Below are 26,415 nucleotides of genomic sequence, written 5' to 3' on the forward strand. Positions count from 1 at the left end.
ACTTACTTTTTTATGTAAATATATTATCATCTAAATCTAAAAATAACAATTCCCAAAATTGTTTCTTAAAAGCTGATGTGACACTTTCGTCCAGTTCTCTATTAATAAATAAAAGTTGAATTATGGTTGTTTGGGTTAATTACTTCGCATATTATTTATAATACATATGATTGAGATCGAAAATAGATAGAAATTTCTTCATTTTTCTCTAAATAAATTTTTTTCCACAGGTAACTTATTCGGTTTTTCACCGGTAATTACTTTAAAAAGAAAAAACCGGTTATAACCGGGACAAAAAATCAACCGGTAAAACCGGTTGTTTCGAATTAAAAAAACCGGTTTTAGGTTATAACCGGTAGGTCTTTAGCATCCCTAAGTCGATTAATTTAGTTTGCAGTCAATACTAACAAAGTTATTCAAATTGTTTATAAGCCAAAAATGACTCTATTTTACTAAAATATTTTCGGAATGATAAAAATGACTTTTTATTATTTTTTTAAAAACTTTGAAAACATAAGTATTCTGTTTTCGTGTGGTTTCCACAAAATTGCTGTATCATTATTATTTTATGAAGAAAAGCATGCTTCATCATTGCAAAGAAAAGGCTTTTTTTTATAAACAAATTGAATAAAATGTAAACTAATTGACGAATCGCCTTGAAATTTTTGTGTATTATCTGGACTGGACATGGACTGTTTGACCCAATATTTCATGTAATATCAGTCTTAAGTTTATTTTTGAAAAAGTTATAGCAAATTTGTTATTTTCGAAATTTAAGTTTTATTTTGCAATTTCCGAAGCAACAAATAATCGTACGAAAATTCAAAAACTGCCATTTTAAACCTTTGTTCATCTACTAAAAATTAATACTCTATCTGATATAAGATATTTAATTACTTATTTTTACCTGTAACGATTTAAACGAAAAACTGCCATTTTTGACCCTAATTTGTTAATAACTAAAATTATCGTCCGAACTGTAACGGACATTTTTGTATTTATAGTGTAATAGGTATATAGTGTCCAAAAAATCCATTTGAAACCTGGCCGGTCAAGTGTTCCGAACGTATATTTTTGATATATTTCCCTGGAGTACAATGTGTCTCCGGTTATCCATTTTTTTCTCTTTTTTTCATCCCTATAATTTCGTTTGCAGTTTTTGCATAATGTCCTTGAAGTTCTTCCACTGTTTCCTCATGTTGGGACCTGTTCGGTTTAGTTTCAGTCCTTTTGTGACTTCGATTCTTGTGTTTTCTTGTTTAAGAGCTTCGACATTGTATCTTCTTCTTGTGTTTACTTTCCGGTTTTTGTCTTTGACTAATTTGATCTTTATTTTGTCCCTTACTCGCATGTAATATTTAGTATTCGCCATAAGTGTCTCCACTTGACCTTGTAGAACGCTTTACGATAATCTATAAAGCATATGTACAGTGGAATATTGAATTCCCTAGATTTTTCTATTATCTGTCTTATATTCAACAGGTGTTCTCGAGTACCTCTACCTTTGGTAAATCCAGTTTGCTCTTGTGGAATTTCTCTTTGAAAGAATGTTTTTATTCTCTCATTGATTATATGTAGCATTATTTTAATTTTAATGGCATGTGATATAAGAGAAATAGTTCTATAATTGTCGCATTTATGGAAGCTGCCTTTTTATGAATTGTTGTTATTGTAGATTTTGTCCAGTCTTTAGGCCATTGTTTAGAATGCCATATTTGGTTACAGAGTCGATGAAGTAATTTTACGCCAGTTTCTTCTGTGGCTTTGAGTATTTCTGCTGTTATCATATCTGGACCGGGTGCTTTATTATATTTGAGCTAAATGATCGCTAGTCTTACTTCATTTTCAAGTATATCAAGTTCTTCTTCTACCTCGTCAAAGATTTGGTTAACAGGTTCTTGGCGTTGATCATCTTTATATAGGTCCCTGCAATACGATCTCCATGTCTCTGCTATATCTTCTCTGATTGTTCTCAGAGTTCCAGTGTTCTCTTCAATGGCCCAAGTTCTGGCTTTGAAGTATCTTGTTAAGTAGCGTATTTTTCTAAATAGACCTCTCGGCTGATTATTCTGATCATGTCTCTCAATTTCTTTGCATATACTTTGATAGTACAGTTTTTTATCTGCCTTGCATCTTCGCTTTACTTCTTTATTGAGGTTTCTTAAACTAGCTTTTTCCCTTTCACTATGCATACCACTTTGACAAAGATTTCTTCTATTCTCAATGATTTGAAAGGTTTCATCTGTTATCCAGTGTTTCCGTTGCACAGGATTATTTATCTTTGGATGATCAATTGGTGTTGTTACACAATGTTTAAAAGTCTCCCATATTTCTTGTGATGTTCCGTTACGAATAGAGGGCATTATTTTATGTACTTCCTGGAGAGGGTCGTCCTCCTTTCTTAGTTATATCTAATAATCTCTCTGATTATATCTATGATAAAGGTGGTGACATCATAATTGATATATTATAGTATGAGAATAGAAAAATTATATAATTAAAAATAGTGTAATAAAGAATTATATCTACATATCTATAAGCGAGGTTCCTATAGCCTCTGCTGCTTCTTGCATTTCGACCGCCATCTTTTTCTGTCCATCCATTCGTCTTCTTTGATGGCTCTATCTCTCATGATGTGCTGTACATGTTCTTCCCAGGTAACTCAAGGCCTTCCCCTTCTTCTTCTTCTTTGTTGTGGTATATAATTTAAAGCTTTCTTTGGCCATCTATGTTCATTCATTCGTTTGACGTGACCATACCAGACTAGTTGTGTCGTTTCAATTCTATCTACTTTGGAATATACAGTTTTTGTCCTCCTTCTAATATCTTCATTCCTGATGCGATCTTTTTTGGATATACCACACGCTCTCCTTATATAATCCATTTCTACTACCTACTTCTATTCTCTGTCTATCTTTTTTCGTGATCTGCCAAACTTCTGCCCCATAAGTCATAATAGGCTCTACCAAGGTACGATAAATTGTCGTTTTTTATCTTATCTTTTTAGACCATAGCTGAGAGCTTAGAATGTTTACGGCTATTTTGCCCTGCTGTGTTCTGTTTTCGATGTCTCTTTTGCCTTCTTTAGATATTATAGATCCGAGATATTTATATTCTTTAAATGTGTTTGTGGTTCTAATTTCTAAATCTGGATCTTCTAATCAAGAATTAAGAATTAAATTCTAACACTTCTATAATATGTTACAATTGAGCAATTAGACCACCAGTTTCGGCAAACTGGTTATGATAAATTCATCAATTTTACTGAACACGCTTTTTAATTTTTTTTATTTTTGTAATAAAAAAATACATTGTTAATTATACAAAGAGAACATCATTAATCTGTCACAACAATAATTGTTTTAACATACTACAATAATCATTTATAAAAATATCCGAAGTCTAAATACCAACATTTGAGGTGGCAACAGTGTAGTAGAAGCCATGAGGACATAAACTGAAATATACGGATTCCGCGACAACCTTAAACTGAATAAATATATATTTGGAAGTCACCAAAACCGTTAAAGTGATTTTAGATATACAGCAAGCGAACGTGGCGCGCCTGACGGCAACTGCTCCAAGTAATGTGTATATTATTATACAGATAACGTGTCTGAGGACATCCGGCCAATATTTTGTTCAGGCATTGTAGGAAGTGGTACCTTTCACCTGCGATAAATTTTAGAGAAAATCCTCGTGGCAACCGTATATCGGAGTCCACGAAGACCTGGACGCCACGAGAGACTACAGTTTAACATGGGGGGACGTCATGAGAGGCTATATATATATATATATATATATATATATATATATATATATATATATATATATATATATATATATATATATATATATATATATATATATATATATATATATTTTCCCAGCCCGAAATGGTGGATGTGTGAATTGTTCGTAAGGGGATTTTTCCACATTCTCTATTTCATCTATTTAATTTCGTACGAGTGGTCGTTAAACCAATAACCTTGGATCTTTTGTTCACTGATTGTGTTTCAAAGATCTACATCTTATGTTTTTAAATATATATATATATATATATATATATATATTGATGTGATCTTGATTATTGATATGAGATAATATTCTTATATGTCATTTAATTTAATCAATGCATTTATAATAATCTAATTAATTTACCAGATCACATATCAATATGTTTTCAATCTCAGGGCTTTTTATAAAATTAATTACTTACTTACGTGGCTTCTAAGTATTTCTCAATGGTTCCTAATCGGGATAGGAAAGAAAAGAGTAAAATAATACACACATATGGGTTACAATTATAATCAAAATATTGTTTATTTTATTTAAATGGCAATCACTGTTTAATATTTGCTATATCTTATTATTCTTAAACATAACATTTACACATGGGAATCGTATTTCCTTTTGGTTTCCAATTGAAAGTTTTTATTAACATTTAACTATTAGGATTTATTAGCAACAATTCTATTTAAGTTTGATGAAACTTTTCTGATATTATTGATTATGTTCTTCAATTTTAAATGTGGTATTTAATACGAAAAACCCATACATTCATGTCCAAACAAATGAGACTGACCTTTTTCTGGTGAACTGAGAATGTCTTCACACAAGACCCGTTTCCTGCTATCCTTGGCTGCGATCAAAACCTCGTCCTGTCTTCCAGCAATGTTCTCCTTTGAAAACTAGCTCGTATAGCTCCCGTTCCTGCTTCTGTCGTGATGCCGTGTTTCTACCTTTTTCGAAACTTCAATCAGCTACCGGGACATGTAACCAGATAGAAGGAGATTTTCTGTTGGAGTGAATGCACAGAGAGTGATAAACTTCAACAGAAGTAGGAATAAGAAGATCTACTTAATGTAGCCAAAGGAACAACAATGTGGCTTCTGCGTTGAAGAAGCTGAAGTCTAAAATACTACTTTGCAGTAGTACTTGTATGGAAAGATGCCAAGACGAAGAGTATAGAATTGATATAGGACTGAAGATGAAAATTATGAATAGATAGATGTAACTTGAATAGCTAGCTCAATATGCAAGAGAATGGCCACTTTACACTCAAGGAAGGATTCGGCCAATTTGCACGGCTATTTCTGGCTGGACAATAAATTAAAGGAAATGACAATGATGGCTAGAAAAGAAGATATTAAGACAATGTTCACAAAATAGATAGAGTAAATATAATAATATAATGAAAATAGAATAAATTTTTGGGCGCCAGAAGAAGGATAACTGGGTTAACCCTCTTCCAGGTATTCTACGCTGCTATAGAGTATATTAAATTTGTAATAAAAGTATATTAAATGTACAAATATAGAGGAGTAATATGAGAAAAAAAATATGCACAATAAATATATATTTATTAAATTTAACTACTAGATGTTCACAATCTCCGAGTTAAGACAAGTAACTAGTCTGTGACTCTAACATGACAAAAAAATGATACTAGTGAAAGTCAATTAAAAAATTATCACACAAATGTGATCTAAGAATAATCTTAATAAGGTTAGAAAATCTGAATAAGGGTACCTCTAATACAGAAAGTACAACTTACACCTAGATTAGTATGAACCCTTCACCAAATAACACTTGTACGATTTTAATACGTACACCCTAATTGAATACTACCTGATAATAGAATAAGGAAAATACCTAATGTAAATAATATATATTTTACAACTCTCAATGTGTTGACGGGTAACAAGTCCCTAAATGAACCAACTTAGTACTGGATACAAAAGATCCTTTTCTGACTAGTGGTTCTAAATAATAATCGCAAGTAAAACTAGTACTTCCTGAGGGGATGGGTACTAGGGATTTATTCAAATATAATATAAAAAAATTAATAGTTAACGTTAAATAATATTTACAAAAATCTAATACAAATTGAAAAATTATGAAATAAGTTGAATGATTTTAAATTTAGGTGAATTGAACTAATATTATTTTTAAATTAACTGAGAAAACAAGTCTAAAATTAATACGAACCAAGGGGAAAGAACATGTATGGGGAGAATCTTCGAGCTCGAAACTTCTACCAAGAATTATATAAATTTGGGGGAACAGTACTAACTGTTAGGCATGGTTATTATAACTAAAAGGTACTTAAATTTGTAGAGAAAGAAAAAAATATTTATGTGTAATTAAATTATGAACTTATGTGTATCTAACTTAAATGTCCTGAATATTACAAAAAAAAACAGTATAAGTCTTTAACTAGTATGAATAATTGTCCCCCAAAACAAACCCCTTTTCACGCGTTCCAACACTGATCCTTGGTGTGTGGTAGCAAATCCGTGGTACGAAGTTAACACCGAAGTGGTGCAACTGCCCAATAGCTAATGAACCTGTCCCTCGGAGGATGCAGGATGATGAACCAAAACAAAACAAATGGGACTGTATCCTTAGACTTGTTCCCTGGTTGACTGAATCTTGGAAGTGTCTGCTCTCGGTGTTAGAGAGGGTTTACCAGCGGTAATAATAGATTTCTCCCGAATGGCTAAAAACAAAATATTCCCAGTTTATTCCTAATAAAACATGTCAGAAAAAGAAGTAAAAGAGAGAAGTTAATGAGGAAAGGTTTTTAGAAAAGAACTACAAAAAACCGACCTTTCACTGACCCAAAAAAACCTATCTACCTTGACATTTTAACCATAGGTTGTGATCAGACTTTTAACAACTATGGCCTTGATTCGAATACACAAGAAAACTTACAATAATAGGTTTTTTCAAAAGAAGTTGTACATGTATGGTATAAAGAAATAGGTACTGTGAAAATATATGAACATATTAGATATGGGAAAAGAATTATGAAGTCTATGAAGTAAAATTTAGTAGGTTTCAAGAAGTAATGATATAATTGGCAATAGGTTTTCATAACTGGAAATTTTTTATGAACATAACCCCATATTAAGAATGTTATTAAAGATCTTTTCTGGATACATGATAGACACTGCAACATTCTACATAAAAGCCAATCGATGACTTAATTTAAATTCAATCCATAATGAGAATAATATTATAATTGCCACAATTATGACACCATATTGAAAAAACTATTATAAAAAAACATACCGGTGTGAGATCCTTTTTCTTACAGTTTCATTATTCCGTCACTTTAATTCACTCAACTTTCTATAACTTGCAACAACAATAATGGAACTATGCAACTGGAAATAACTTATTTTAATTATATAATTAGAAAACTCACGCCGCCATTCTTATTGACACTCCCAAGACCAATGCTTCCCTCTTCACCGTTCCGGCTTCGTGACAGCTAGCGGCCGGTGTTCAGTACCAACCTCAAGAAATATCAATGTGACCACCATACACCCAGTATGACGTCACCAAGGGAATTTTGTACGAACTGGTTTTTAATATTCTAAGAAAATACTTTTGACAATAATTAAATAAGGTGTTCCCATTAATAATTAATTAAATAAGTGATGGAACGTCACATTCCCCTCCTACTGGAAGAAAAAAAAAGTTAATCCAAATTTTTTTTATGCTCTAAATATTAAACTAAAGTAGTAGTAGTGTATTATTTATCGTTGATTCGCAAGATTACAAATAACCACAACTAAGGATCAAGGGAAAGCACTGCAGCAAATAACCTGAATTGCAGAAGATCACCCGAAGTCCTATTAAAAGCGACTGAGGTTTTGCCGTAAAAGACACACAAACTAAATATGAGACTAAATTTATAATGACAAATAAGTGTCGAATTGGCAGCAAATCCAAAGTTGAACTATCCATGGACATCAGATTTATAATGGGTATATCCAAGGACGAACAACCAGGCAAAGGTGTGAGCCAAATCGTACAATAACGCAAGTAAATATACTAAAGTTACCAAATAAATCAAGAAAATTAGTGAAGAATCGAACACTCAATCCAAAATTGGACCAACAATGGACACCAGATTCGTAATGGCATATCCAGAGAAGAACAATCAGGAAGATTTATGGAACAATTCTCACCAATACCGAATAATACAAATAGTAAACATACCAAAGGAATCCAAAACACATTAACCAAAATAAATGGGGAATCGGACACTCAATCCAAAGTCAGACTATCAATGGACACCAGATTCGCAAAATCATATCCAATGAAGAACGACCAGGAAGATTTATGGACCAATTCACATCAATACTAAATCATATAAATAAATAAGTGAAGAATCGGACACTTCATCCAAAATCGGACTATCAAAGGACACCAGATTCACAAAAGCATATCCAAAGAAGAACGATCAGGAAGGTTTATGGACCAATTCTCACTAATACTAAGTAAATAAACTAAATTAGCTCTACATCTACCCTCATCCGGTAATGTGAGCCTATCTGAACTAAATAATAGAAATAAAGGATGAACTTATAAGTTCTATGACTCTATGGCAACTACAAAATATGCCGGGAACAAACTCCCAATTTTTTTTATAAGACTGTATATTCATTTGAACATACATAGGATTATCCAGGAGATATTCCTGAATCTAAGCAACAACTAATGCCTAAGGAAAGAAGGGGAATCTACTAAAAAGAAAATCAATAATTTGTCCCGATGGGTTAATCACTAACATTACGACTCTACGTATATGGATAGTCAAAGCATCAATATACTATGAAATAAGAGACATAAAATAAGCAAACTAAACTTCCCTATTATCGTGTGAAAATGTGTCTGGAATATTTGGACTAATTACACAAGAACGGCTAGGAAATGTTGCGCACCACTTCCCGACCGGAAATATTATCATGCATAAACATCCGCAAACTCAATCATGAAAGACATGGATTACGAAATCGGATAGCAGTGATCAGTTGCTGAATTTCGAACCCACGTATTCACCAACTTTGAGCATTAACAGACTAGTTCATAAGAAGAAATATGAAAGACTCAAGCATTCATCTATAAACCAAAATTCCAAACTCATTCCAAAATTATACTGTGGAGAAAATAAAGACCTGAATTATTGTAAAGTATCTAACATATCCGTGACAAATGTCAATAGCGTAACCCAATAACAAATTAAAAACCACATCTTTCCAATATGGCAAATCCAATAACATTATATAAAAATAATATATAAAAAAAATAATAAGTAGGTAATCAAATATCCAAAATATAACACATAATCTAAGATATGGTAGTGTAACATAGTTCCATCTATATTCAGCGAGAGTACTAATATGAGCCTACATATCCAAATATCTAAATATATAATAATCAACAGCTCTTTTATTGTAAGAGGTTGAGTAAGCAAACCGAAAATACAAGTGGAGGTTATCAAACTTGGTAATACTACTGCCTGGATTAATACTGAAGAGTATTGATCCCTAATGATTAAACTGCAATTCATAATACAAAAAAAATGATAAACTCGTATAAGCGGTATTACAGAATAATTCTTCGGTACCTAGTACTTAAGAAGTGAGAAGTCATTAAACCATGCCGAAGGATGAAAATTGAACTATGGACTTGCACTATCGAGGGCCTAAAAAATTAAACCTAATTCTAATCCATAATTAAAACGAGCTAAAGGCAACCACAGGAAGGGATTAGCTCAACAACCCTGTTAAGCTAATCTTCTTCCGATGAAGTTGAATCAGCATCGTCCATGGTATTGTCAGGCAGTAAATCCTTTACATGAAATTGACCAATTCGCTTATTAGTCGAATTGTCCTTTAATTCATAAATCAAAGGAGATACTACCCTTAATACAGTACACGGAACATATTTCTGGCACAACTTTGCAGAAATGGCAGCACCCTTACTGGATTTGACAAAATTGCGCTTTAAGACTCGATCACCAACAAAGAATCGCAGATCTCGTTTCCTCAAATTATAGTGCTGCTGGTTCCTTAGGTAAGAAGATTTTAACTTCTTCCTAATGTCTGAGAAAATATGAGGTAACGTCTGGAGATCATCTAAGCGATGAAGTTTCTCAGATATTTGAGGAAGGTTTTCGGAATTGTCTGAAATTAATCCAAAATAATCACCTGATAACGCAACATTCCTACCAAAATTCAGATATGCTGGGGAGCACTGGGTCACTTCATGGACAGAAGTCCTTATGGCCTGAGCTATGGAATGGATATATTGATCCCAAGCTCGGTGATCCGGGTAGGTATAGGACCTTAGAGCTGTGACAATACTGCGATTTACTCTCTCAGTATGATTTGCTTGTGGATGGTAGGCAGCATTGTAAAAGGTCTTTTGAACCTTACATTTAGCTAAAAGATCTTTAAAGGCCTTTGATACAAACTGAGGACCATTGTCACACGACACAATTTGGGGAACACCATACACCAGAAAGACTTGTTCCTCCAAATATTTTAAAATTGCTGGAGTTGTGGCCTGACGAAGAGGACAAACCAAAGGAAATTTAGTGAAATAATCCACAACTACCAGGCAATAGGTATTACCCTTGTAGCTCCGAGGGTACGGTCCAATGAGATCCATTGAGATCATCTGCCAAGGAAAATTGATGTTTCTGAAGGAACCCATAAGTCCAGCTTGTGGTAGGTTACTTGGTTTACAAGTAGCACAAACCATGCATTTAGAAATGTACCTTTTAATAGACTTCCGCATGCCAGGCCAATAATATAATTCAGCAATGCGGTGATATGTCTTATAAAACCCAAAATGACCAGCTGTAACTTCATCATGAAACATATGCAGAATATTTTCCCTATTTGGCGTAGGCACAACTATTTTCCACTCCGACATGTTGGATAAGAACTCTATCGGACTAAAGGTGTGTTTGTACAGAACATTATTCTCTACCTTAAAATCAGGATATTTTTGTGGGTCTTGAGTAACCCTATCAATCATATTCTGATACCACACATCAGGGGTTAAAGAAGACAGATCTAGGACATTAATATCGTGGACACGTGAAAGAGCATCTGCAACCACGACCCCGTTTGCCTTTCTATGGACAATCTTATATGAATAGGCAGCCAGTTTACATATCCATCGAGAAAGTCTCTGAGAAGGGTTTTTCATACTATGAAGCCATACCAAGGAACTATGGTCCGTAATTATAGTGAAATTACGACCTTCCAAATAATAACGAAACGCTTCTAACCCATGGATGATAGCTAAGAGTTCTTTCTCTGTGGTTGAATAGTTTTTCTGGGCCTTATTCAACTTCTTACTAGTGTAAGCTATTGGGTGTTCAGAGCCATCCTTCAACTGAAATAATACGCCACCAGAAGCAGTATTAGAGCAATCTGTCGTCAGATAAAAATGCTCATCAAAATTAGGTGACATCATGACCGGAGCGCTCGTTAAAGCATCTTTAACGCGCCTGCGCTCGTTAAAGCATCTTTAACGCGCCTAAAAGCTTCATCGGCCTCAGGAGTCCAAGTAATGGTCTGTCCCTTTTTCCTGTTCTTCAAAAGATCAGTAAGAGGAGACAACAAGGTAGAGTATGACGGTACAAACCGACAATAATAGCCACACATTCCCAATATCCTACGGACTTGGGTGGTGGTCTTAGGTATGGGAAAATTTTTAATAGCTACTATTTTCTCAGGATCAGTCCTTAGCCCCTGGTTATCAACAACATAACCCAAGAACTTAAGACTAGGACGACAAAACTGACATTTATCCAAATTGATCGTCAGATTAGCTTCCTTAAGACGTAAAAATAACTTATCTAAAATTTCCATATGAAGGGAAAAATCGGGAGTGACAACCAAAATATCGTCCAAATAATAGAAAACATAGGGCTCTAACTGTGGACCAATGACTAAATCCATCAGACGACACATTGTCTGAGGAGCAGAAACAAGACCGAAAGGCATGGTGACAAACTGGAATAATCCTTTACCACTGACAGCAAAAGCAGTATACTTCTTGCTCTCTTCACTCAGTGGGATCTGTAAGAAGGCCTTAGACAAATCAATAGAAGAGATGTATTTGGCATTCTGAAGTTTGCTCAAAATCACATCTATTCTGGGGATAGGATAAGCATCCCTGTTCGTTGTGATACTGTTTAGTTTTCGACCGTCAAAGCAGATCCTGAAGGATCCATCCTTCTTCTTCGTTAACCAGAGTGGGGAACAATAGGACGACGTTGAATGTTCTATGATATTTAAAGCAAGCATCGAATCTACTTCTTTTTCTAAATCTGCCTGCCAGGCTTGAGGTATGGGATACTGATACAACCTAAAAGGAGTGGGATTTCCCACTTCGATAGTGTGAGATATTAACGACGTACGACCTAGTTTGTCTTTTGAAGAAAGAGTAGTGAATTTAGAGATCATACTCTCTAATTGCCTTTGTTCGGAGCTTGATAAACTAGCAAAATCATGAATAGCACTAAGGGTAGATAAATTAAATTCAGATATGGAAAAAGAAAAATCAGAACAACTTAAGGTGCTATTGAAAGCATTGAAAAAGTCCATACCTAGAATTATAGAATTCTGCACGGAAGGAATAACATAGAATGTAATTTCTCTACATAAATCGGCCACTGTGATTTCAATTTGGAGTTTGCCCGTAATGGACTGAACTGTACCATCTGCAGTAGATACTTGCAAAGATGAAATGGGCATAATGGGAATACTAGAATTTTTCAATAAATTTAATGAATGTGCCCCTATCAAGGAAATATTAGAGCCACTATCTAACAAAGCTAAACACGATTGTCCTAGAATTTGAATAGGGAGATATGGCCTATTATCATTTTGTTTCCTAACTAATAAAGAATTAATATCTAGATATAAAGTATTTGGTTGTCTAGAACCGTTATAGGGAACTAACCTAGACGTATCATCATCATTAACAAAACTAGAATCTAATATAGATAATGGAACTACATCACTATCACAATTATTATTGTTACGTTGAACACTACCAATCAAAGAAGAATTTGTAAATGAACATCTGTGATCATTTGAATCAAGCGAATCTAACGTATCATCTATAGAAATTAATTTCTGGTTTAATTTTGTTTTGTGGTGTGTGCTGTTTTCTTGAACGACACCCCTTTCCCTTTTCGTGAAGATGGGTTTGGGTTGCTGGATGTGCTTGGTCCAGCAGTTTCGTTTGACGATGGGGTTGGATTCCCTGATTGGGTGTTGGACGGAGAAACGTTCAGGGGACGGACCTCCGACGTCTCGTTTCCCGAACACTTAGAACAATTCCTTTTAAGGGTGTTCTCTCGGCCACAACCATGGCAGAAAATACGACTTTGAGGAATCCCACAATTGTAAAACGGATGACCTGGCTGATCACAATTCCAACAGACAAGAGAACTAACAACCGAAACATTATGATCATGGCCCTTATTTGGCCAAGAACGTTGCCTAAAGGAAGTTGGCTGAGAAGAAGAGTTAGAATAGGATCGAGATGTGGATGGAGGTTGAGAAGACCAGGATAAAGTTTCCTCCAAACGTTTGCACTTTATAGTAAGGTCATCAATGTTCTGAATGTCCATAAGAGCTAATTGTTGATGATAAAAGGGTAATAGACATTTAAGGATGATTTTAATTTTAGTTAAATCTGACAAAGGAGTGTCTAAACGACTACACATACCTAATATAGTATTAATAAACATAGTAACAGATTCCCCAGGTTTCTGCTTATGATTCTTAATTTGATCTAGTAGGTCGTCCTGGAACGAGTACGGAAGAAAATCTGACTTCAACTTTTTAATCAGATCAGACCAACAAGAAAAATTACCCCTATTATTCCTAAACCAGGTAAAAGCTGTCCCGGTGAACAGTTCAGCAGATGCAGCAAACAAATCCTCTTCAGAAACACCTCTAGATACTCGAAGACATTCAACCCTTTCCAAAAATGACATCACATCAGTGTGCTGTTTTTCACCTGAAAATGAAATACCCCATTTGTGTACTTGCACAGGTTTGGAGTAAGTGAAACTAGATACATTGACTGGAGCATTAGGAGTAGAGGTAGCTATGGGGTTAACTCTAGAATCAAGTTCACCCTCTAGTGTTAATATTCTAAGAGAAACAGATTTCTTGAAAGGTTCCTGTTCTTCGGTAGGACAGTGTAACAAGTGTACACGGGCAGAAATATGGCCTAGACGAGATGTTAATCGCGCATACTCTGTATCCTTTACAGTTCCCCTAAATTTTTCGATTTTTTTAGACAAGCTGTCCAATGTTTCAGAGATTCCTTTCTGTTGTTCCTCAAAAGGGATGGATACAGCTGATATTTGGAGAAAACTCCTATTGCCAGCTTCTTGTTTCAAAGCACCTCTCAGAAGATTGCGTTTTTTATCGACAGTTGTCGACTCCTCTGGCATTATGTCCCTAATTTTTAATTCATAATCCAGTTCATCCACCAGAAGATGTTCAGCTTTAAAAGCACACATGATGAGAGCAAAATTATTGACAAGTAGTCCAAAGAACAGAAGTATGAAAGATACCTAAGTTTGCACGCAAAATATATATACCGAGAAAATATTCGCAACACACCAACAAAATCAAAATGGCCAGCAAAAAAAAAATATATATATATATATATATATATATATAATGAAGTATATAATCAAATAAATAAGATCAAATAAATATATAAGATCAAATAAATATATAAGATCAAATAAATATATAAGATCAAATAAATGGATAAATAATCCAATAAATAATGTATACTCAAGTAAACCTACTACCTAAATACTGGAAGTAAATTTTTATTTATATGTAACTTACCACCACCTTGGAAAAAATATATGCAGGGTGCGCCAAACCTCTGGTCTTCTTTGATTACGGCTAAACTATGAGATATACAAAAAAATGTTTATAACAAAACTAATGTGTATCAAAGAGGTCTATAATTTAAAATTATTTTCAATTATACAGGGTGAGTCAGAATGACGGTATGAACCAAAGTTGTATTTTTTTAAATGGAACACCCTGTATATTAAATCATTTTTGAATATATTATTTAAAAATATGAAAAATTTGTATAAGGTCTTATAGGCCTAAAGTTAATAATTTTCGAAATATTTACATTTTTATTGAGAAAAATGGTAATATTTATAGGGTTGTGGATTATGTTTCCAAGGAAATAAAAATTTAGGTGATAGGTCAAAGTTTTTAAAATATAGTGTTATTTTTAAATAATTTAATATTTTTTACTTTTAGCCATAAAATATACAGTGTGATCACTATTTGCAAATACAAAATTTTCTCATTTTTTTTAAATGGGACACCCTGTATATTAGTTTTGCGTTTGGTATTAAATATTACAACCTTTCTTTTGGTATAAGGTTGTATGTACCTAGCATGTTTCGTTTTGTAGATATTTTTAAAAAACTATAGATTTTACGTTTTTGCGGATTTTTTATTTAAAAATTTTTTTGCAAAAAAAATAATTATAATCTGGTTTTAGAAACATACACTAAAACATAAAATATGAAAATAAAAACGTAATTAAAGATTAAAATAAATCGTATGCTAGTACAATTCAATTGAATTTAATAACTTTAAATTATTTTACAAAAAATATTTTACCATATTAATGAATACATAAATTAGTTACTAAATTAAATAAACAACCAAATTTTAAGTCAATCGTAGTAATTCTTCTACCGCAGCAACTTTCCTATACCAAATTAATTGTTAGTTATATTGTATTTACGAGTAAGATCAGTTAATAACTTTTTAATTTACCTACATCTTGAGAACGTATAAAGTATGCTTTGAAACAAATGAACGTTATGGAAGTATATTAAGAAGTAAATAGTATCTATGTACCTACTCGTGTCACAAAATCTGGTAATAATTTCTAATGGTTTCGCCCAAAACAAATGTCATATCCAAAAATGTTTCGGTTAAAAAATTAAAATTTAAAATAAAAAAAATTGTTACAAAAATTTCAACTACAAAAGTATTCCCAGTTTTTGTGACACCAGTAAATACTATTTATATTAATAAATAATTTGGATGATACATTTAACATTCATTTGTTTCAAAGCATACTTTATAATAATTTTTATATTCTCAAGATGTATGTAAGTAAATTTAAAAGGTAAATTAAAATTTTAACTAAATACAATTTAACTAACAATTAATTTGGTACAGCAAAGTTGCTGTAGTAGAAAAATTACTACGGTTGATTTAAAATTTGGTTGTTTATTTAATTTAGTAACTAATTTATGCATTCATTAATATGGTAAAATATTTTTTGTAAAATAATTTAGTTATTAAATTCAATTGAATTGTACTAGCATACGATTTATTTTAATCTTTAATTACGTTTTTATCTTCATATTTTATATTTTAGTGTATGTTTCTAAAACCAGATTATAATTTTTTTTTTTGCAAAAAAATTTTTAAATAAAAAATCTGCAAACCCGTAAAATCTATAGTTTTTTTTAAATATCTACAAAACGAAACATGCTAGGTACTAACAACCTTATACCAAAAGAAAGGTTGTAATATTTACTACAAAACGCAAAAGTAATATACAGGGTGTCCCATTTAAAAAAAATGAGAAAATTTTGTATTTGCAAATAGTGATCACACTGTATATTTTATGGCTAAAAGTAAAAAATATTAAATTATTTAAAAATAACACTATATTTTAAAAACTTTGACCTATCACCCAAATTTTTATTTCCTTGGAAACATAATCCACAACCCTATAAATATTACCATTTTTCTCAATAAAAATGTAAATATTTCGAAAATTATTAACTTTAGACCTATAAGACCTTATACAAATTTTTCATATTTTTAAATAATATATTCAAAAATGATTTAATATACAGGGTGTTCCATTTAAAAAAATACAACTTTGGTTCATACCGTCGTTCTGACTCACCCTGTATAATTGAAAATAATTTTAAATTATAGACCTCTTTGATACACATTAGTTTTGTTATAAACATTTTTTTGTATATCTCATAGTTTAGCCGTAATCAAAGAAGACCAGAGGTTTGGCGCACCCTGTATAATAATAATCAATGCTTAGTTGTACCTCCAACTATACCACTATTGGCTGAAGGAATAAAAATTACCTTATATGAATTATATTATTAATAGCAATATTAAATATAAGTTCCCAATAAAAATTCAAATTTAACCCAGAATGTAAGTTGCACAAACCTATACTATAACGAGGTCCCAAAATATAAACAAAAATCAAAACAGCGTATAAGAATACCTGATATGTATCAGAAATTAAAAATAAAATAAATAAGTAACAAGATGTGTATAGAGATACCAAACGGAAATAACAAAGAAACTTGAGATAAAAAGAGAAGAATTGACCTAAATAAATACTGTCTCAGACCAAAAATAAGGCCACCACGTTGGGAAGCCGATGTAACCAGATAGAAGGAGATTTTCTGTTGGAGTGAATGCACAGAGAGTGATAAACTCCAACAGAAGTAGGAATAAGAAGATCTACTTAATGTAGCCAAAGGAACAACAATGTGGCTTCTGCGTTGAAGAAGCTGAAGTCTAAAATACTACTTTGCAGTAGTACTTGTATGGAAAGATGCCAAGACGAAGAGTATAGAATTGATATAGGACTGAAGATGAAAATTATGAATAGATAGATGTAACTTGAATAGCTAGCTCAATATGCAAGAGAATGGCCACTTTACACTCAAGGAAGGATTCGGCCAATTTGCACGGCTATTTCTGGCTGGACAATAAATTAAAGGAAATGACAATGATGGCTAGAAAAGAAGATATTAAGACAATGTTCACAAAATAGATAGAGTAAATATAATAATATAATGAAAATAGAATAAATTTTTGGGCGCCAGAAGAAGGATAACTGGGTTAACCCACTTCCAGGTATTCTACGCTGCTATAGAGTATATTAAATTTGTAATAAAAGTATATTAAATGTACAAATATAGAGGAGTAATATGAGAAAAAAAATATGCACAATAAATATATATTTATTAAATTTAACTACTAGATGTTCACAATCTCCAAGTTAAGACAAGTAACTAGTCTGTGACTCTAACATGACAAAAAAATGATACTAGTGAAAGTCAATTAAAAAATTATCACACAAATGTGATCTAAGAATAATCTTAATAAGGTTAGAAAATCTGAATAAGGGTACCTCTAATACAGAAAGTACAACTTACACCTAGATTAGTATGAACCCTTCACCAAATAACACTTGTACGATTTTAATACGTACACCCTAATTGAATACTACCTGATAATAGAATAAGGAAAATACCTAATGTAAATAATATATATTTTACAACTCTCAATGTGTTGACGGGTAACAAGTCCCTAAATGAACCAACTTAGTACTGGATACAAAAGATCCTTTTCTGACTAGTGGTTCTAAATAATAATCGCAAGTAAAACTAGTACCTTCCTGAGGGGATGGGTACTAGGGATTTATTCAAATATAATATAAAAAAATTAATAGTTAACGTTAAATAATATTTACAAAAATCTAATACAAATTGAAAAATTATGAAATAAGTTGAATGATTTTAAATTTAGGTGAATTGAACTAATATTATTTTTAAATTAACTGAGAAAACAAGTCTAAAATTAATACGAACCAAGAGGAAAGAACATGTATGGGGAGAATCTTCGAGCTCGAAACTTCTACCAAGAATTATATAAATTTGGGGGAACAGTACTAACTGTTAGGCATGGTTATTATAACTAAAAGGTACTTAAATTTGTAGAGAAAGAAAAAAATATTTATGTGTAATTAAATTATGAACTTATGTGTATCTAACTTAAATGTCCTGAATATTACAAAAAAAAACAGTATAAGTCTTTAACTAGTATGAATAATTGTCCCCCAAAACAAACCCCTTTTCACGCGTTCCAACACTGATCCTTGGTGTGTGGTACCAAATCCGTGGTACGAAGTTAACACCGAAGTGGTGCAACTGCCCAATAGCTAATGAACCTGTCCCTCGGAGGATGCAGGATGATGAACCAAAACAAAACAAATGGGACTGTATCCTTAGACTTGTTCCCTGGTTGACTGAATCTTGGAAGTGTCTGCTCTCGGTGTTAGAGAGGGTTTACCAGCGGTAATAATAGATTTCTCCCGAATGGCTAAAAACAAAATATTCCCAGTTTATTCCTAATAAAACATGTCAGAAAAAGAAGTAAAAGAGAGAAGTTAATGAGGAAAGGTTTTTAGAAAAGAACTACAAAAAACCGACCTTTCACTGACCCAAAAAAACCTATCTACCTTGACATTTTAACCATAGGTTGTGATCAGACTTTTAACAACTATGGCCTTGATTCGAATAGACAAGAAAACTTACAATAATAGGTTTTTTCAAAAGAAGTTGTACATGTATGGTATAAAGAAATAGGTACTGTGAAAATATATGAACATATTAGATATGGGAAAAGAATTATGAAGTCTATGAAGTAAAATTTAGTAGGTTTCAAGAAGTAATGATATAATTGGCAATAGGTTTTCATAACTGGAAATTTTTTATGAACATAACCCCATATTAAGAATGTTATTAAAGATCTTTTCTGGATACATGATAGACACTGCAACATTCTACATAAAAGCCAATCGATGACTTAATTTAAATTCAATCCATAATGAGAATAATATTATAATTGCCACAATTATGACACCATATTGAAAAAACTATTATAAAAAAACATCCGGTGTGAGATCCTTTTTCTTACAGTTTCATTATTCCGTCACTTTAATTCACTCAACTTTCTATAACTTGCAACAACAATAATGGAACTATGCAACTGGAAATAACTTATTTTAATTATATAATTAGAAAACTCACGCCGCCATTCTTATTGACACTCCCAAGCAAGGTTGCCAGGTCAAAAAACTAAAAATCACCAGACAATTGCTTAAAAAGTTGCCAGATTTTGCTAAAAATCACCAGATTGTTATGAGTATGCGCAGTAAAGAAAAATGTGTTGCTGCACATAATTTTGCGCATGCGCATACGCGTCACCATTCGAGAACGGTAATGTGAAGGGTTGGAACAAACCTAATAAAAAGAATACAAATGAAACGATTTTTTTTTTGTAAAATATAATGTAAAATGTAGGTGTTCATTTTTAAAAAGGTACTGATAATCCCGACAATGTAGATTATTTAAAACTTAACGTTTTATGTCTTAAACTTGGCCTGACAGACGACCCTCGCCTCGTCGAGCGGGGTGTTATACAAAATTGTTTTGTTGGAAACCTAGTAATGTTTGCTCATGCTAATAAATTTTTAATACAAATTAAAATTGAAAAAATAGTTCCTAATAACCTTTGAGATTTTAGTTTATTAGATGATCAAACCAACACAAAACGTGACAAAACTACAAAATATGAAGAACAGTAATCACTTAAAACTCTACAGCTGACACAAGAAAGATAAAACTGCTAAATTGATATGTTGATATTAACTGAACTGGTTTGTTTATAAAACCAAGACATAAATTATTGGAAGTGCATGATGAACACTTGCAAGAGTAACTTCGGGAAATCCCCGGTTGAGCACCACAGAGGCGGATCATTTTATATTACAAAATTAGACTTTTTGTATTATGTGGCAATTCTTAATAACGAATAAAAAACATATAATCGTACTTTTTAAATAAAAAAATATAATATAGATAAGGTCAAAAAATCACCAGATATTAAGCTTTTTAAAAAAGTTTTCACCATATCACCAAATGGGTTAGAAAATCACCAAATCTGGTGAATTTTCACCAGACCTGGCAACCTTGCTCCCAAGACCAATGCTTCCCTCTTCACCGTTCCGGCTTCGTGACAGCTAGCGGCCGGTGTTCAGTACCAACCTCAAGAAATATCAATGTGACCACCATACACCCAGTATGACGTCACCAAGGGAATTTTGTACGAACTGGTTTTTAATATTCTAAGAAAATACTTTTGACAATAATTAAATAAGGTGTTCCCATTAATAATTAATTAAATAAGTGATGGAACGTCACAGACACTCTTGGCTCAAGGAGGTTCTTTACTCTCGACCTGGCCTACCTCTCGTTCCACGATAGATACTCCACACTCACGGAACTACACCGGCTTTCTCACTCTCTGTACACTACCGTCTACTACTGGACTTCACTTCTCGACAGCTCAAAACATTCTGCTCTCTATTTTTCATTCATTCCCCTACTTTCTAAATATCCCTTCCAGATTCACAAATCAACCTTCCACCACCAACTCTCATTCGCAGTATTCCTCAAAACCAATTTTTAATCTTTCTAAATATGCTTAATGGATTTCAAAAAAAAATAGTTAATTCCCATTCTAAAATTACTTTCTACTATTTACAAAATTTAATGACCTATTATCTACTTCAACTGAGTCTTATTTAGCATAGGCTAATGATCGAACCTTCCGCGAACAACGATAATGACCTATTATGTATTTCAACTGAGTCTTATTTAGCATAGGCTAGTGATCGAACCTTCCGCGAACAACGATAATGGTACGCGCCATTCACTTTGTTTATTCTCGGCGCATTGTCCCGAGTTTCGTAAGCTTCTTATAATCACTTCTTAAAATTACATATAACAATTTGTTGTATACAGGTTGTTCTAAATTTATATGCCCGTGGTTGAGAAAATTGAAAATATTTTATATTAAATTGAATTCTGTTTATAATTATCAAAATTTAATTTTCATATCAAATAGAAATATAACAAATCCCCGCCTTGTATTCGATAAAATTTATCTGCATTCTTAAATAAATTTTCTCGAGGCAAAACCAACTCCCTGTATATTTCCTTACTTTAATCTACGTCTTATACCCTAACTTACTATCTACTTCATGTAATTCTGTCTTTTATTCGTGATGTTGTATACATCGTGAATATTATAAATTCCTCGGATCTTTTCCGAGTTCCTGTGCCTCAACTCATAACTATTTATCCCATTTTCATTATTCACGATGTACGGGCCTTCGAAAACAGGCATCAACTTTGCGCAAATGCCCCCAGGAAGATTTGATACTCGTAATGCCCTCACGAGTACTTTTTCACCCTTTTGGAAAGTCACTGGTCTTCTTTTTCTATTTTGTTCCTGTCTTTGGATATATTTTTCGTTGCTTCGCCGTAATCTTCTCTGTACGGTTTCAATCACCTGTTGATATTCTTTTGGCTCTTGGTCTTCCCATGGCCTTATCGGCAGTACACCCTTCATGATGTATTCTGGGGTCTCTTTTGTTACTGTGCTCGGAATTGTATTTAGATACCTTTCTATTTCCGCCATTTTCCTGTCCCAGTGGCGATGTTGACCATCTGTTGCAATGCGAAGAAATTTCGTCACTTCCTGTATGAATCGTTCCGAAGGATTACTCTGTGGATGCCTGATGCTGACAAAATTTGTCTCTATTCCTCGTTCTCGAAGTTGTCCCTTGAAACGATCATTTCGGAAATACGTTGCATTGTCCAGTAGAATCTTTTTTGGTGTTCCTACTATGGCTATAAAATTGTCGATTTTTCTTAATATTTCTTCCCCCTTTGTGGTGCGGCAACTATATAATTTTACGTATTTTGAAAACACATCCACCATTACCAGAATATGTTTGTTCCTTTTAGTGGTCATAATTAGATCGCTTAACATATCTATTGCTACAATGTCTAGTTTGTTTCGGGCTTCAATATTTTTGGCAACATTTTCGTTTTTGAAATTTCGACTCTTATATTTTTGACATACATCGCACTTCTGGGTAATTTCCTTTGCAATGCGGTAATCCTGTCGGCTGATGTAATTTTCCCTAAAAACGAGCCAAACTTTTCTGCTACCGATATGCCCATTGTCCTCATGTAATTTCTTTATTATCTTTTCGGCCAATGTCTGTGTCACTAAATATAGTTCCTTTCCGTCTATTCTCTTAAAATATATGTTATTTTCTACTTCCGCTCTTCTTTTTTCTCTTTCCTCTAGGTCTTCCTGGTTTGTCCTTATCTCATTTAACGAATATATCCCTTCTTCTTGTATTAATCTATTTAGTCCCACCTGTAGAGTAATTGTTTCCTTTTTTCCGGTGTCCTCATCCCGTGTTAGAGCGTCGGCTATTATGTTGTCTTTCCCTTTTATATATCGGAACTCAAAATCATACTCCTGTAATAATAGAATGCCTCTATGTATTCTATTATTTACTAATATATTCTTCATGATATGTACTAAAGCTGCATGGTCTGTTTCGATTGTGAATTTTGCTCCCAATAAGTAAAACCTCAATTTGTTTACGCAATATAGTACACTGGCAAACTCCAATTCTGTAACACTATATTTTCTCTCATGTGTTTTAGTCACTCGAGATATAAAACATATCGGCACTTCTTGGTCGTTTTGTATTTGAGACAGAACTCCTGCAAATTTTTGTATGGACGCATCAGTTCGGAGTATAAAAGGTAAATTGTAAATGGGGTGGTATATTTTCGTTCCTTTTGCGAATTCTCGTTTTAATGTTTCGAAAGCTTCCTCCTGTTCTTCTTTCCAATTCCATTTTATTCCTTTTTTAAGCAATTTTATCAGAGGGATTTCCTTTTGGCTCAAATCGGGAATCAGCTTTTTAAAATAATTTATCGTGCCAAGAAAACCTCTCAATGTTTTCAAATTCGTTGGTCTTGGGTATTCATCTATGAGCTTAACTCTGTCTTCGGCTAATCTTACTGTTTTGGTGTCCAATTGAAAACCCAAATAAATTACTTCTTTTTGAAAAAATTGACATTTTTCAATGTTTAATTTCAATCCCGCTGTGTCCAATTCTTTCAGAATTATTTCTATGTGTTCCAGATGACTCTGAGTATCTTGTGAAAAAATTAATAAATCATCGATATAATGAACTATGAAATCTTCATGGCGATTCAAAATGGTATGTAGAGCTCGGACGAGTGCAGCACAAGCACTCTGCAATCCAAATGGCACTACCTTAAACCGGTAGACAATACCATCAATAGAAAAAGCGGTGTAGTTTCTACACTTTTCAGCTAACGGTATCAACCAAAAACTGTGTTTTAAGTCAATTTTCGAAAATATGTGTGACCCGGTGATTCTTCCAAAAATGGCCTCGATGTTTAGAGGTGATTCATATTGTGATACAGTGTGCTGGTTGATATTCCTGGCATCTAAACATAATCTCAATTCTCCATTGCTTTTCTTTACTATCACAATCGGGTTAACATACGGTGAATCACATCTTTCGATGATTTGATCTTCCAACATTTTATTTATTTCTTCTTTCACCTCTTGTCGATACTTGTATGGAATCGGGTAAGTCTTTGATCGAAAATTTCCCAAGTTTTTCACCTCAAATGAATGTTCGTACTTTTTAGCCACTCTGTTTTCCTCATTGATCAAATTTTCGTAGCTTCTTAACATCAACCGCAATTCTTTTTCTTTCCCTTCTCCACATATCAATTTTCTGTCTTTTTTCTCAGATTCTTCACACATGTTTACCGTGCATTCTGCATCCTCGTTTGCATATACCTCCTCTTCAAATACCACTGTTTCAATCATATTCTTTTCACTTTCATTTTTTAGCTTTATTTCTTCTTCTCCTGAGCTCGTCTCTTCTTTTGAGGAATCCCAGGTGTCCTTTGTTTCTGATACTCTCAAATTTTCTTCTTCTGGGCTCAACTCTTCTTTTGAGGAGCCACAGGTTTCATTTTCTTTTATCTTTTTCTGACCTTTTCTCCTTTTTTTTCTTTGTCCTTGCTTCGCTGCCAAATTCATTTCCACTGTTTGTTCTTTACCTGATTCGTCCGTATTTTGTTTCTCATGTTCCTTGTCCTGTTCTTTTTCTTTTTCTTCTGTTAGTTTCATCGTATTATTTTTAAAATCTATTACTACATGTTTTTCTGCCAATTCGTCAACTCCTACTATAATGTCATGTGACATGTTTGGCATTATTACACATTGTAGTGCATACATATTCTTACCCAGTCGTACCATTACTCGTATGCCTTCATTTATAGTTGCCAATGTCCGTTTGTTTGCGCCCACTAAATTTACCCTAGGTATTTTGTAAATTAAATTTGTTAAGTTAACTTCTTCTATTAGTTTTCTGTTGACCAATGTTATTTCAGATCCAGTGTCTATCATAATTTTAATTGGTTTCTCGTTGATAAATCCATCCACAAATTTTAAATTAACTCCATTTTTCTTTTCGTTGTTTCCTGCCAATTTAATAAACTCCTTGGGGTGACAAAAGATTCCTGTTTGATTTTTGGTTTTTAGTGAGCGCCGTCGTGAAAAGACGCCGGTTGCTCATCGTTGTTTATATTTTCGTCATAATGTCTCTCTCCGTCATATTCATCTGTCTGGGTATTATTTATTTCTCTTCTATTTTCTCTTGGTCTGTCGGATCTGTTTCGGTTTTCTCGATATCCCTGTTCATTTTGTCTACCATTATTTCTGTTTTCTTGATTTGAGCGTGTGGTGTTTCTATTCTGGTATTCTCGATTTCTGTCCTCATTCCATTGCCTATTTCTTTGTTCATAATTTCCTCTTCCGTTGTCTCTATTTTCGTTTTCCCTTCTGGGATTAAAATCTCGTCTTGTATAGTCACTCCTATTTTGATTTCTATCTCTGTAATCTTGTGTTTCTCGGGGCCTGTAATCTTCTCGCGACCTTCTTGATTTTCTTTCTCTTAGACGTGATTCTCTTATTTGTAGGAATTGGCATAAACTATCTATGTCTTTGTAATTTTGCAATGTGATATGGTCTTCCAGCGTTTCCTCAAAATGTCTTGCAATCAGTTCGACTAATTGTTCCGATGAGTTTATATTGTAAATGTTTTGCATTATTGTAAATTTGCAAAGCATATGTCCTTTCTGATACACCCATCCTATCATTGTATTTCCCATTTTGCAATTCCTTGTTAATTTCCAATTGTTGGACTTTTCCCCAGAAATAATTCAAAAATTTTTGTTCAAATTGTTGCCAATTGCCGAATTCTTCTTCTTTACTATCGAACCATAGGCTTGCTTCATATTTGAGATGGTTTCTGATAGTTTCTTTTGCTGTTTCGAAATTTCCGATGTGTTGTATTTTCTTTTTCAGGCTATTTATGAACGGCACTGGGTGTAATCTTCTTACGTCCCCGCCAAACCTTATCTTCACGTCATCTGTGCTATGTATAACCATTTCTCTTCTTTCTCCGACATTTTGTTGAGTATTGATTTCCGCAATCTTTCTTTCCACTTCTTCTATGTTTCCTTGAATAGCGTTTTGCAACTTGTTTTCCAAACTTTCTATTTCCTTTTTCTGGCAATTCGTTATTTCCTTTATTTTGCTTTTGATTTCTTTAATCTCTGTCTCTTGTTGTCCCATATCGTTCTTGATTATTGTCAAACATCCTTTTACTTCCTTTTCATACTTTCCTATGCGTTCCTCCATTTTCTTGTTGATCTCTTCTATTGCTTGTTTCATTTTTTGTTGTGTTTCATCCATTTTTTGATCCAAT

The 26,415-nt window shown here is 33.1% G+C and overlaps 1 long non-coding RNA gene across 1 annotated transcript; it reads right to left on the bottom strand.

Annotated features, from left to right (window-relative positions):
* Positions 1-17,887: 17,887 nt before the first annotated feature.
* LOC126882187 (uncharacterized) lies at positions 17,888-19,886 on the bottom strand. The gene is made up of 2 exons (XR_007697205.1): positions 19,757-19,886; positions 17,888-19,046 (listed from the first exon to the last, which is right to left on the bottom strand). It is a non-coding gene; the product is annotated as an uncharacterized LOC126882187 (long non-coding RNA).
* Between the last annotated feature and the right edge of the window lie 6,529 nt (positions 19,887-26,415).

Source organism: Diabrotica virgifera, chromosome 3, assembly GCF_917563875.1.
Source record: "Diabrotica virgifera virgifera chromosome 3, PGI_DIABVI_V3a".
Classification (NCBI taxonomy): domain Eukaryota; kingdom Metazoa; phylum Arthropoda; class Insecta; order Coleoptera; family Chrysomelidae; genus Diabrotica; species Diabrotica virgifera.